Genomic DNA, 10,203 nt, shown 5'->3' on the forward strand with positions numbered 1-10,203 from the left:
TATGAGGCCAATGTAAGAACTGCAGACTCTGCCACAGATGGACCAGGAGGTGGATGAAGCAGCAGGCAGCTGGATAGTTAGTGAGGTGGTTTGCTTCTCCCACCACTTCTATGTATTCCCAATACCACCTCAAATGCTCATCCTCTGCTTTGAGCTGTCGTGGGCCAGAAGTTCCCAGGAGTAATGTTGCTCTTTTTTCCAAGAAGCTTTTGAGCACATCCTTGAATCTTTTTCTGTCTGCCTGACTATCTCTTCCCACGAGGGAGCTAGAATAGAGTCTGCTTCAACAGTCTGACACTGAGCGTGCAGATGACGTGGTCTGCCTAGCACTGCCAAATGAGAGCAAGTAAGGTCTCAAACAAGGGCTGATGGACTGGAAGTGGATGCTGATGTTAGTTCACTTATACTTCCAGTGGAAATATAAGCATTTTGCAGACAAAGATTTGATACTTTTACAGTCATTGAGCTGCTTGCTGCAAGTAGTTTGGATCTCAGAAGCTTGTAAGACAGCAGGGATCACTGCTGCCTGGTAGACCATGAGTTTTATGCCCTTCCTTGCTAGACTCCAATCAGAAGAGCCTGTGGAATATCCTCAAATTCAACTGCCCATAGAAATTCATCTCCATCTTGTATTTGTTGCATGAAGGCATGCCACTGGTGGCAAACAATGCCCCAACTCCTTTCCCACTGCATTGCTGTATGTCACCTCCAGCAAATTACCTGGAGGAATGTAGTGATTACGTTGCTATAATCATAATGTTGGGACCCAGACTAAGAAGGTAGCTAACACGAATTTAATTCCCCTTTGGCAATTCAAGAATTTGAATTCAGCCAAAGGTTTGTTACAAGATAAAGGTTGTGAAAGTACATGTTGTAAAAGAGCCAATTAATTAACTAATTCCAGCTAAGGAAGGAAAGCAGCTGTCCTCGCCTGGTCTAGTCCCACACTAAGGCTGACTCAGCTGCTCTCCAAAGTCACTGGCAACCCGCTCAGTCATTTCAAACTGTATCACTAACTTGGGGCAAATAGCAATGGTCAATAAATGCAATCCTTGCCAGCAACACTAATGTACCGAAAATAAATAACAATGGTACTCAGCTTTATCTTTTCACCAACTCTCAGTCCAACCACTGAGACAATACTTGAATGATTTTCAGTTTTGGAGAAGCCATAACTTCTTCCAGTTAAACATAGTTTTAACTAAACCTTTTTCTTCAGAAGCTTAACCTTCCCATAACTCCATTCCTGACCCTGAGTGCTACTTCAGGCTAAAGTAGAATAGTGAACTTGAAATATTTTGCTTGTAGAAGTTAAATCGGAATATTCTTTCCATCATAGAAATAACCTATTTCCATTGTGGAAACATTATTCACCTCTGTTCTCCAATTCATCACCTACTAAACTTGCCTTACCTGCTCCCCTCTGTGCACTGATGCTCTTTCAGCTGATCCTCTCCTTCAAAGAACTTGATGCAAACAAAAGTTTGCAATCCACAATCTATTCTGTGCAAAGTCTTGATTACCTCTCGCCTCCACCATCATTGATTCACCTTGACACCAGGTTTACCCTCTCATCTCAAATTCATACTTCCATTTATTTTTCTCAATTGTCTCACTTCTGCAAACTTTCATCCCTATGAGTTCTTCCAAATTGCTCACCTTCCCTTTAGCAAACTACTAGTGGCATGCATTCATGGAACACAGAACATTACAGCACCGTACAGGCCTTTCAGCCCATGATGTTGTACTGACACTTTATCCTGCTCTAAGATCTATCTAACCCTTCCCTTCCACATAGCCCTGCATTTCTCTCATTCATGTGTCTATCTAAGAGTCTCTTAAATGTCCCTAACGTATCTGTCCCCACAACCTCTGCCAGCAGTGCATTCCACACACCCACCACTCTGTTTGCATATATGTGTGTGCACATATACACATTATACAGTATATGTATATATTTGTATGATATAAAAAAAAACTTGCCTCCTGATATTTCTGTCCACTTGATCTATGCCTCTCATCCTCTTTTGCTCCAAAGAGAAAAGCCCTAGCTCACTCAACCTATCCTCGTAAGACATGCTCTACAATCCATGCAGCATCATGGTAAGTATCCTCTGCACCCTCTCTAAAGCTTCCACATCCTTCCTATAATGAGGCGAACAGAACTGAACCCAATACTCCAAGTGTGGTCTAACCAGAGTTCTATAGAGCTGCAACATTAGCTGGTGGCTCTTGAACTCATTACCCGAACTAATGAAGGCCAACACACCATACACCTTCTTAACAACCCATCTGCCACTTCTCAGCCCAGCTTTGCTTCCTATCAACATCCTGTTGTAATCTACAGCAACCTTCTACACTATCCACAACACCACCAACATTTGTCATCTGCAAACTTACTAACCCACCCTTCCACATCCTCATCCAAGTAACTTATAAAAAAAAATCACAGAGCAGGGGTCCCAGAACAGATCTCTGTGGAACATCACTGGTCACTGACCCCCAGGCAGAATATGCTCCATCTACAACCACCCTCTGCCTTCTATTCAATTCTGAATCCACACAGCTATATTTCCCTGGATCCCATGCCTCCTGACTTTCTGAATGAGCCTTCCATGAGGAACCTTAATACCTTACTAAAATCCATGTACACCACATCCAGTGCTCTGCCTTCATAAATGTGCTTTGTTACATCCTCAAAGAATTCAATCGGGCTTGTGAGGCATGACCTGCCACTCTCAAAGCCATGCTGACTGTCCCTAATCAGCCTATGCTTCTCCAAATGCTCATAGATCCTGTCTCTAAGAATCTTTTCCAGTAATTTGCCCACCACTGAAGTAAGACTCACAGGTCAGTAATTCCCAGGGTTATCCCTACTTCCTTTCTTGAACAAAGGAACAAGATTTGCCACCCTCCAATTATCTGGCACTACTCCTGTGGCCAGAGATCATTGTCAAAGGCACAGCAATCTCTCCCCTCGCTTCCTATAATAACCCTGGATATATCCAGTCTGGCCCCAGTGACTTATCTATCCTAATGTTTTTCAAATGTTCCAGCATGTCCTCTTTCCTCACGTTGACATGCCCTAGCGTATCAGCCTGTCATACGCCATCCTCAGAAACATCGAGGTCTCTCTCGCTGGTAAATACAGCTGTGATACTATCCCTGATCAGCAAAGCCACTCCCCCACCTATTTTTACCTCTGTCCCTTTTGAAACATCTACACCCTGGAATATCCAGCAGCCATTACTCTCCTTGTGACAACCAAGTCTCTGTAATGGCCACCACATCATAGTTCCACGTACCTACCCACGCTCTAAGTGCATCAGCCTTGTTCCTGACACTTCTTGTATTAAAGTAGACACACTTCAGCCCATCCAACTGACTGCAATTTTGCCCTTTCAACTGCCTATTCTTTCTCAATCTTTCCACACTGCATCTACTTGTACACTACACGCACCAACCTCTGCCCTATCATTCTGGTTCCCATCCCCCTGCCAAACTAGTTTAAACCCTCCCCAACAGTTCTAGCAAACCTGCCTGCAAGAATATTTTTCCCCTTCGTACAGGTTGTACCTTGCCCAGAAGAGATCCCAATGATCCACAAATCTGAAACCCTGCCCCCTGCAACAATTCCTCAGCCATGCGTTCATCTGCCAAATTAACCTATTCTTGCCCTCACTGGCATGTGTTACAGGCAGCAATCCAGAGATTACTACCCTTGAGGTCCTGCTTTTCAGCTTCCTAGCTCTTCAGCATCTCGTCTCTTTTCCTACCTATGTCATTGGTACCAATATATACCATGACCTCCTGGCTGTCCACCTCTTTTTCCCGCCCCCACCACCACCTTCAGAATGCTGTGGAGCTGATTCGAAACATCCCTGACCCTGGCACTCAGGAGGCAACATACTGTCTGAGAGTCTCTTTCACGTCAACAGAATCTCCTGTCTGCCCCCCTTTTATTATTGAATCCCCTATCACTACCACCCTCCTCTTCTTTCTCCCCCCCCCCCCCCCCCCCCCCCGTGCCACGCAACCTGGCTCAGTACCAGAGACCTGGTCACTGCTTTCCCCTGGCAGGCCATCTTCTCCTCCCACCACCCCCCCCCCTCCCCCAACAGTATCCAAAGCTGTATACCTGTTAGAGGGGAACAGCCACAGGGGTACTCTGCACTACCTGCCTATTCTCAGTCCTTCTCCTGACGGTTACCTGCCTCCTGCGGCCTAGGAGTGACTGCCTTCCTGTAACTCTTATCTACCTACTCCTTGGTATCCTGTAGGAGCTGAAGGTCATCCAGCTGTAGCTCCAGTTCCCTAACGTGGTCTGTAAGGAGCTGCAGCTGGATGCACCTTGTACAGGTGTAATTATCAGGGAGACTGGAGGTCTCCCAGAACTCCCATATCTCTCAAGCTGAACACACCACTGACCCTGGAGCCATTCTCACTACTTTTGCCTGGCACTAAAGGAAAAATCAAAGAGAATATTGTTGGGTCAGAAGTTCCAGGATTTAGACCCAGTGATGACAAAAGACTGGCAATGTATTTTCCAAGTCAGGATGGTGTGTGACTTGGAGCATTACCTTTGGCAGTTTTCTTTACATGTGTCTGCTAGTCTTCTTGGTCATAAGAGCCCCCATTTTGGGTTATGTTACTTAAGTAGTCGAGATGAATAAATGCAGTGCATGTTGTAGATGGAACATCCTGCCACTGCAGAATGATGGTGATGGAGGGACTGAGTGTTCAGAGTGATTGGGTGCTAATCAAGTGGACTGCTCTCCCTTGCATAAGGTCAAGCTTCTTGAGTGCTGTTAGAGCTCCACTCATTGAGCAAAGTGAAGAGTATTCTACCCTGTTGCTGACTTGGTCCCTCTATGTGGTTTAGAGGGACTCGGGGCTCAAGAGGCAAGACACTTGCACAGGATAGCATCCTCTAATCTGCTCTTGTAGCTACAATATTTACTGATTTGCCTAGTTTAGTTTCTGATCAATCGTGACACTCAACATTGGTGGGAGAAACTGAGTGATGGTAATGCCATTGAATATCAAGGGCTGGTGGTTTTGCCCTCTCTTTTGTCAGACTCAGTCATGGTCTGGCACTCTTGTGGCACAAATGTCACTTGCCACCTTTCAGCTCATTCTTCAGTGTTGTCTATGTTTTGCTGCATGCAAGCATAGACTGTCTGCTCCCTTTGCTAAGAAATGTAGAACCATTGTGTAATCCATCAGCATACCAACTTCTGACTTTATAGAAAGAATATCCTGATGAAGCAGTTGAAGATGGTTGGACTTAGAACTGCTCTGAGGAACTCTTACAGTGATGTTCTGGGCTGGAATGACTGGCCTCCAACAATCAGAACAGTCTTCCCTTGTGCCAAGTATGATGTCAACCTTTGGAGATTTTTGCCCAAAGCCTGTTGACTTCAAAGACCCCTGGCAAAATGGATGCCACATTTGGTCAAAGGCTGCCAGGACATCAAGTGCAATCACACTTGGCTTATTTTTCAGTTCTTTACAGCCTTGGCCCAAACCTGGAGGATAAAATGCCCTTGGCAAAATCCAAACTGGCAATCAGTGAGCAGATTATTGGTGAGTTAGTGCTGCTGAATAGCATTGTCAATGACACCAGTCACCATCTTGGTGATGATTTAAGAAGAGACTGATCTGGATTGTTCCTGCTTTTTGTGGACTGCATGTGGCTGGGCAATTATTCACTGTCATGTAAGTGCAAGTGTTTTATCTGTAGTGGAACAACTTGCCTAAGGGAATAGTTCATATTGGAATTCAAATCTTTAAGTTATTATCTGGTCACTTAGCTTTTGGCTTTTTCCAATGGTCTGAGCTATTCCTTTTATTGCATTGAGTTACATTGGCTAAAGATGGGCTTTTGTAATGAAGGGGATTGTGGGAGTAGATAGATAAGCCAGAATTATCAGCTGGATGCTTCGGCCTTGTCTGTGGCACTCGCATGCAGGGCCTGTGATCACTGTTCTTGGACTATCTTCCTCCTGTTAGCTCATGTCTCTAGGCATTTGTCATCTAAATGAAAACTTGGAGCACTCAACTTAGGTTTCAAGACTCGTGCTCTAATAAAGCATTATATATATATTTGGTTTGAACGTCACTTGGCAGCAACAAGTTCCTGCTTGCAAATTACGCTGCACAAAAGATTGGGAGAGATGCAACCATGTACTAAATAATTTTGTAAATAATGAACACTAAAGCTCCATATTTTAGTAGGTGAAGAAATTGTTTTATTAGATTATTCCAGAACCAAAGTAAAACAGATTACAAATGCATGTGAAGTGGACTAGGAAAAGGATGGAGGGTATAAAGTAGAAAAGAACTGCACCATCAACAGGTTTCTCAAGCTACCTGAGTTTGATGGTAAACTAGGTTGAATATCTTGCATACAACTAATAGAAAAAGGATGTAAATATACTGACACTATCATAGCTACTAAGTTTAAAGGACACAAATTTGAAGATGCAAATTTATTGAGATCCTTCAGTTGACGCTGAACTTGGAACTGAAAAGCATTAGTGAGGAATCTAACAGATGAGTTCTTAATAGATTGCAGTATATGGGTGAAAGTTTGTTTTACATTGTTGCTTACTGTATAATGTGCTATTGAATCTTCTGGAGGACAAGCTGCCTGTGCTTGTTGTATCTTTTACCTGCTGGATCCACACTTACCTGGACTGAATCTTCCAATGGCAACTTAATCAATAAGGTCAGAGCCAGCTTTTGGAATCAAGTCTATATAATGCAGAGCATTTTAATTGTGTATTGTCAAAACATTTGTGGTATTTACAAAGTGCTGGAGGAACTCAGCAGGTCAGGCAACATCCATGGAAGGAAATAAACAGTCAACGTTCTGAGCCGAGACCCTTCAGGACTGGAAAGGAAGAGGGCAGAAACCAGAATAAGGTGGTGGGGGGAGGGGGAGGAGCACATGCAGGCAGGGGACAGGTGAGTCCAGGTGATAAGTGAGTCCAAGTGAGAGGGGGAAGGTAGTGGGAAAAGATGTAATAAACTGTGATAGGTAGAAGTGGCAAAGGGCTGAAGGGAGAATTGGGGAGGAGAGGAGATGGGCAGGTCATCAAGGCAGGGGAAAGGAGCCACAGGAATAAGGGAAGACAAGGAGTGGGGGGGAGAAAAAAGGGGTGGGGTTACTGGAAGTTAGAGAAATCAATGCTAAGGCCATCAGGTTGGAGACTCCCAATGTAGGCTTAGACATGCCTCATCTACTGCCACATTGAGGCCAGGTGCAGGTTGGAGGAACAACCTCATATTTCCACCTTGAGTCTAATCTGATGGCCTTAACATCGATTCCTAAATTTTGGTTTAAACCCCCCCCCCCCCCCCCCCCCCCAACTCCTTCGTCTTCCCTTATTCCCGTGGCTCCCTTCCCCTGCCTTGATGACCTGCCCATCTCCTCTCCTCCCCTCCGCCATCCTTTATTCTATGGTCCACTGCCCCTCCTATCAGATTCCTCCTCCTTCGGCCTCTTCTACCTATCACCTCCTGTTTATTACATCTTCTTCCCCCCCCCCCCCCTCACCCCACCCACTACCTTCCCCCTCTCACCTGGACTCACCTATCCCCTGCCTGTGCGTACTCCTCCCCCTCACCCTTGGCTTCTGCCCTCTTCCTTTCCAGTCCTGATGAAGGGTCTCAGCCCAAAATGTTGACTGTTTATTTCCCTCCATGGATGCTGCCTGACCTGCTGAGTTCCTCCAGCACTTTTTTGCATATTGCTAGAGATTCCAGCATCTGCAGAATTTCTTGTTTACAAATGTTTTGACATCTATTTAAACCAGCCCTCCCCTAGCGAAATGGCTGTTAACTGCTTTGAATGTCTGACAAACATAGAACATTACAGCACAGTACAGGCTCTTCAGCCCACAATGTTGTACCGACATTTTATCCTGCTCTAAGATCTATCTAACCCTTCCCTCCCACGTAGACACATGAATGATAAGAGAAATGGGGGGCTAATAGTCTTAAATGGCACCAATGTATCTGCCCCCACAACCTGTACCGGCAGTGCGTTCCACGCACCCACCACTGTGTTAATATTTTAAACTTACCCCTGACATTCCCCTTGTATCTTCCTCCAATTAACTTAAACTTATGTCCCCTCATGTTAGCCATTGTCACACTGGGCAAAAACCTGACTGTCCACTCAATCTACGCCTCTTATCAATCATCTTGTACGCCTCTTATCCTCTCCAAAGAGAAGCCCAGCTTGCTTAACCTATCCTCATAGGACGTGCTCTCCAATCCAGGCAGCATCCTGGTAAATCTCCTCTGCACCCTCTCTAAAGCTTCCACATCCTTCCTATAATGAGGTGACCAGAACTGAACACAATATTCCAAGTGTGGTCTAACCAGAGTTCTATAGAGCTGCAATATCACCTCACTGCTCTTTAACTCAATACCCTGACTAATGAAGCCAACACGCCCTACGCCTTCTTAACAACCCTATCAATCTGCACGGCAACCTTGAGGGATCCATGGATGTGGACCCCAAGATCTGTTCTTCCACACTGAGTCCTGCTATTAACCTTTGTATTCTGCTTTAGAATTCAATCTCCTGAAGTGTATCACTTCACACTTATCTGGGTTGAACTCCATCTGCCACTTCTCAGCCCAGGTTTGCATTCTATCAATATCCTGTTGTAATCCACAGCAACCTTCTACACTATCCACAACACCACCAACCTTGGTATCATCAGCAAACTTACTAACCCACCCTTTCAAAGTCATTTATAAAAATCACAGAGCAGGGGTCCCAGAACAGATCCCTGTGGAACACCACTGGTCACCGACCTCCAGGCAGAATATGCTCCATCTACCACCACCCTCCGTCTTCTATGGGCGAGCCAATTCTGAATCCACACAGCCAAGTTTCCCTGGATCTCGTGCCTCCTGACTTTCTAAATATGCCTTCCATGAGGAACCTTATCAACCACCTTACTAAAATCCATGCACACTGCATCCACTACTTTCATCAATGTGCTCTGTCACCTCCTTAAAGAATTCAATCAAGTTTGTGAGGCACAACCTGCCCCTCACAAAGCCATGCTGACTGTCCCTAATCAGCCTATGCTTCTCCAAATGCCCATAAGTCCTCTGAATCTTTTTCAGCAATTTGTCCACCACCTAAGTAAGACTCACTGGTCTTTAATTCACAGGGTTATCCCTACTCCCTTTCTGAAACAAAGGAACAACATTTGCCACCTTCCAATCATCTGGCACTACCGTGGCCAATGAGGACGCAAAGATCATTGCCAAAGGCGCAGCAATCTCTTTCCTCACTTCCCATAAAAACTTTAGATATATCCCATCTGGCCCCGGTGACTTATCTGTCCTAATGTTTTTCAAAAGTTCCAGCACATCTTTCCTCGCGTTGATATGCCCCAGCGTATCAGCCTGTCATACGCCATCCTTGCGTATCAAGGTCTCTCTCTGGTGAATACTGAAGCAAAGTATTCATTAAGGACCTCCCCTTCCTCTTCCAACTCCAGGCACATGTTTCCTCTTTTATCCCTGCTCGGTCCTACCCTCACTCTAGTCATCCTCCTATTCTTCACGTGCATGTAGAATGCCTTGGGGGTTTCCTAAATCCTCCTCACCAAGGACTTCTCATGCCCCCTTCTAGCTCTCCTAAGTCCATTCTTAAGCTCCCTCCTGGCTACCTTGTAACTCTCCAGAGCCCTGTCTGATCCATGCTTTCTAAACCTCAGGCAATCTAATCTCTTGTCAACCACTGTTCCTTCACTCTACCATCCTTACCCTGCCTCAATGGGACAAACCTATCCAGAGCCCCGTGCAAGTACTCCCTAAACAACCTCCACATTTCCACTGTGCACTTCCAAGAACATCTGTTCCCAATTTATGCTCCCAAATTCCTGCCTAATAACATCATAATTTCCCCCTCCCCAGTTAACTACTTTCCCACATTGTCTGCTCCTATCCCTCTCCAAGGCTACAGTAAAGGTCAAGGAGTTATGGTCACTGTCTCCAAAATGCTCTCCCACCGAGAGATCTGAAACCTGATCAGGCTCATTGCTTAGTACCAGATCCAGTATGGCCTCTCCTCTAGTCGGCCTGTCCATATATAGTGTCAGGAATCCTTCTTGGACACACCGAACAAACTCCATCCCATCTATCCCCTTACATTAAGGAGGTGCCAATCAA

Source organism: Pristis pectinata, chromosome 14 (genome assembly GCF_009764475.1).
Source record: "Pristis pectinata isolate sPriPec2 chromosome 14, sPriPec2.1.pri, whole genome shotgun sequence".
Taxonomy (NCBI): domain Eukaryota; kingdom Metazoa; phylum Chordata; class Chondrichthyes; order Rhinopristiformes; family Pristidae; genus Pristis; species Pristis pectinata.